Below are 4,542 nucleotides of genomic sequence, written 5' to 3'. Positions count from 1 at the left end.
TCCTCCGGGGGAATCCCAAGGTGTTCCCTGGCCAGGTGAGAGACAGAGTCCCACCACCGTGTCCTGGGTCTTCCTTTAGGTCTCCTCCTGGTTGGACGTGCCCGGAACACCTCACCTGGGAGGCGTCCAGGAGGCATCCTGACCAGATGCCTGAGCCACCTCAACTGGCAGTAATATGACCATAATACACAATAAAAGTGACCCTTGTGGTCGGTGGATGCTCCCCGGATGGCAGCAGACTGGATGTGGCAGGTTTCTAATGAAGGTACTAGTCCTGACACTCCAACTGGAAGCTTTGAGGTCAGAAACGGTTTGGTGCTGATTCGTTATGATGATCTCAGCAGGATTAACATCAAGTGTTTGGTATTTGCCCCGCGTATTCTTAAGTTTCTCAGACTTGTATCTCTGTTCCTGACTTTTTCTCCATTGAATTCTGCCTTCTGCCTCCCTGTGGATGACCTCAGTACTGCATGGGCTGAGTACCAAATTACTATTATAATAGTGTACACTTACCATGTAAAATGGTATAATAATAGAATAATTGGTTTATCTGTTTGAAGAACATTTCCTGGTTGTAATTTCATGTGTCAGGCTTTAAAAGGCGAAAGAAGGAGACTTATCTAATTAAAGCATTTGCACTGGGGTTAGGGTCAGGGTTAGGGTTCAGCTGTGCAGAAGGGTTTTTCACATTTATGCGATTGGGAAACATTTTCCAAAAGGCTTGCTATCATAAAAGCCGGTGCTGATCCACTCAGATTCAGCCTGAGTTTCACTGGAAGACGGGTTTTACCCCGATCACAGAGTTTTATCAAAAGCTTTTTCTGCATTTTGACTTTCTTACCTTTATTCAGTGAAACCCGTGTCACTCCCTTTGGCCTGGAAGGAAACTGAAGTGCGACCGTTTCCAGACTCTGGATGAGCGCTCCCAGCCGGCCGTGTCTCGGACCGGATGCGATGAGCTGAGAGGTCTAGCCCTCGGCTGAGGTGCCTTCCTCGAGAGCTGATGCAGGTTTGAGAGTTTAGTGATTCATTCTGACAGAAGAACGAGCGAGCGTTCTTGAACGACACTGAGGGAATGATCTCTTCGGGGGGATGATCCCTGGCACTTATCGTTGTTCTCGGAGAACACGGGCGAGATGTGGGTCTGGAGGCGGACCCTGGCCTACACACCGGGGGACTTGGATAACGGTGACACACAGGAGGACCTGATGGTGGTAAGCGAACTCGGGACACGGGTGGTGCTATCACAGGCAGAGTACAGGAGGACATCTCACACTCACATGTTTCATTGCTGTCACGCCTCTGGCCCACTCTGGCTTGCACGGGGGCTGACTGAGTGTAACCTGGTGGCGCTTTGGTTCTGTCTGATGATTCGGCAGCGTCGCGCAGGTGAATGATCTTCCTCGCCTGCTGGTAGAGGCTGTTTGCTTTCTCTGTCTCTCGGTCTGGATCTGGCTCCAGCGGCGTCCCGGCGGCCGCCTCCTGCCCAGCAGGCTGGGTGTGTGTCATGGTGACTGCGTTGGGCCGCACGTTGGCTCTGTTTGGGAGAAGCTCCAGGTTTTGCAGAGGGATCTTCCGTTGAGGGTAATTTCCAGTCCTCTGGTGTATCATTGGGAGACTCCGGAGCGAACCGCCCTGTAACCCCTCCTCGTTTTGTGTTCGACCTTCGTTGCTCTGGAAGGAGTCATCCATCAGAACCTCCGGGGGTGGAGGTGGTAGGTTGTCCATGTCTAGGTCCTCTCTGCCATCAGGCCAGCTGGTATTGTTGCTCCTGCCACCGAACCAGCCCTCATTACCATGACCTGCATCAGAAACCAGCAGAACCTGACTTCTGTTGGACCCCCTTACATGAGGTGGGGTACTGGATAGCCTCTGTCCTGCGCTCCTGCTGACCCCCTGACTAAATGTATTGATGAGCCTCCGGACTGAGGGCCGTCGTGGCTGTCTGCTGGCTGAGGGAAGTGATGGAAGAGTCTGATTTGTTCCAACCGGGCTTTTATACGCACCGGCTGACCCATTCAAGGAGTGGCGCTTCTGCCCACATCTGTACAGATGAGGTCTGCCTACCTCAGCTATTCCTTGGACTTCTGACACGTTTGGTGTGTGTTTATTTTCTTCTGTCGGGCTCTTCGGCAGCGCTGAGGACAGCTCGGGGCTGGCTGCAGTCAGCGGTCGCGGAACGGCGAGCTGCTGGTCCTGAAGGAAGGTCACGTTCAGGTAGTGGAAAGCTTGGCTGGGATCTGGTGGGGATGAGTTGGACCTTTTTCTTTCAGGCCTAGAATATCCATCCTCTTCCTCCTCCTCCTCTTCATCATCTTCATCATGGCCCACCGGGTTAGCCAACCCTTCTGGGTGATTCTCACCTGCAGTCTGGATGTTGGCTCCGGACCCACAGCTTCCAGCACTTCCTCGGTGGTGTTTCTCTGATCCGGTCACACTCTCGTTCTCGCCTCCGATGCCGCTGTCCTCGCTGTGAAGAGCAGCATCTTCTGCGTTAGGCTTCCAAACAGCAGCTCCCTCCACCTGGGCCAGTATTTCAGCCAGCCGGAGCTCTGCAGCCTGCTTCGCCTCCAGTTTGTCGAGCATCAGTTTGGAGAGGGAGGAGAAATACGCCACTGCCTCCTGGAGCGTGGTGTCGCCCAGGGCCTTGACTGAGCCTCCAACTTTCTTCATGTTTTCTGCTGAATGTTGGAGGAGCTGCTGCACAAGATCTGGAGGTGGATCAATCTGATTTGTGGTGACGGTGGTAGTCCTCATGGTGTTACCCAACATCCCAGAAGGCAAGGCCATGAAGTCCCCATGCTCCCTCAACATCAGCTTGCCCTCCTCAGCCATCTCCTCCAGCGCCTGGTTGATTTCCTCAAACTGAAACACCAAAGCAGTCAGCATAGGCTGCAGGGACGTCTGCGTGTGGGCAGCCTGCTCCAGCAGACCCAGAAGAGTTTTATATTTGGAGATGTTTGGGTTCAGAAAGGTGTAGGCTGCCTGGTGAGCCCTCACCATTTGTGGTGGAAAATCCACTTTTGTTGGAGCAATTAAAGACCTCCTCTGCCTTTCAGGAGCTCGTTTCTTGGTTTTGATTTTCCTTTGGCTCGCCTTGGTCTTTATTTGATCTTCTTGCTTAACATCACTGGTTATCTCCCTGGGCGTGTGAGTCACCTCTGAGTCTGTGATCCTCTCTGGATCCCGGGCAGGGGTTGTGTCTGAGTCCAGCTCCGTCCTCGTCGTTTCTGTTGTGTGTTTGTCAGCGAGGAGCAGCAGTTCTTCATCTTTCTCTTCAGGTTTCAAACACACAACCTCACCCTCCTCTGGTCCACCGTCCTCTCCCTGTGGGGCTTCAGCCTGCAGACCTTGCTGAGGTGCAGACACGTCTGGCTTTGAAAATAATTTTCCTTTTGATGGAGAGCAGCCCATCTTTAATCAAAGCAACGTGATAAAGGACCGCTCTAGCTTCTCCTGGACCGGGTCTTCGTGTGCTGTCCGATAGCCTTGGGATGATGACTGAAGGCTTCTTCAGTCATTTCAGTTCTTCCCACAACAACCGTGACCAGAGACGCAGAAAACCTCAAGAGTGGAACGAACACAAGTGTTTGTGAGGAGGTTCAGAAGATAAGATGGATTGTAGTGGTGGGAGGGGCCTGGATGGTGACACAGATGGTCACCGTAAGTGCATTAACACACACACACACGCACGCACGCACGCACGCACACACACCTGAGCAGTTGTCTAAGACTTTAAGCCCATCAGGTTAATCAGGCCCGTGTCTGTCGGGTGTTTTTAACCTCGCCCACTTTGCTGCAGGTAAACATTTTCAGGTGACGGACTTCCTCGGAAAGACGCTTTTAGCAGCGGACCTCTCTAAATCAAAAGCCGGGGAGGTGAGCGTACCACGGAGAGTGTTTCAGAAAAAAGCTGTTTCTGGGACGTCCTGCCACTTGTGGGTGTTCTACAACCATTCCTGTTATTTGGTGACGTTTTCTTTGCTTCTGCTCCACAGAGTTGGAGAAAGCCCTAAAAACATCATGACACAGGCATCTGTGTGTGAGTCTGGCTGTTTTAGGCCGTGTGGTCTTCTCTCAGATCTCCTCAGGGTGAAGGGTCACATCTCCTCAGGGTGAAGGGTCACATCTCCTCAGGGTGAAGGGTCACATCTCCTCAGGGTCAAGGGTCAGGGTCCAGCCTCTTTGGTGTCTCACATGAAACATGGAATATGAGCATCAGAGTCTCCTGAAGCTCAGCAAGTTGAACTGGACTTCCTGTCTGACTCTTCTTAAGTTTGCGGTTTGAGACTGACAGACATAGGTGTGTGGTTACCGTGGTAACCCCGGTGAACCACTGGCAGCAGCATCATTGTTTCTTGTGATCTCATCACATGTGTGTGTGTGTGTGTGTGTGTGTGTGTGTGTGTGTGTGTGTGTGTGTGTGTGTGTGTGTGTGTGTGTGTGTGGATGAGATCATTCCTCCTGGACCTTCTACAGAATGCTGATGCAGCGTTTCTCCACACATGTACGGGTTATGCTTTTCTGACATGCGCTCACATT

Source organism: Nothobranchius furzeri, chromosome 3 (genome assembly GCF_043380555.1).
Source record: "Nothobranchius furzeri strain GRZ-AD chromosome 3, NfurGRZ-RIMD1, whole genome shotgun sequence".
Lineage (NCBI taxonomy): Eukaryota > Metazoa > Chordata > Actinopteri > Cyprinodontiformes > Nothobranchiidae > Nothobranchius > Nothobranchius furzeri.
The sequence above is the reverse complement of the archived record's forward strand: the minus strand, read 5'-3'. Positions refer to the sequence as shown.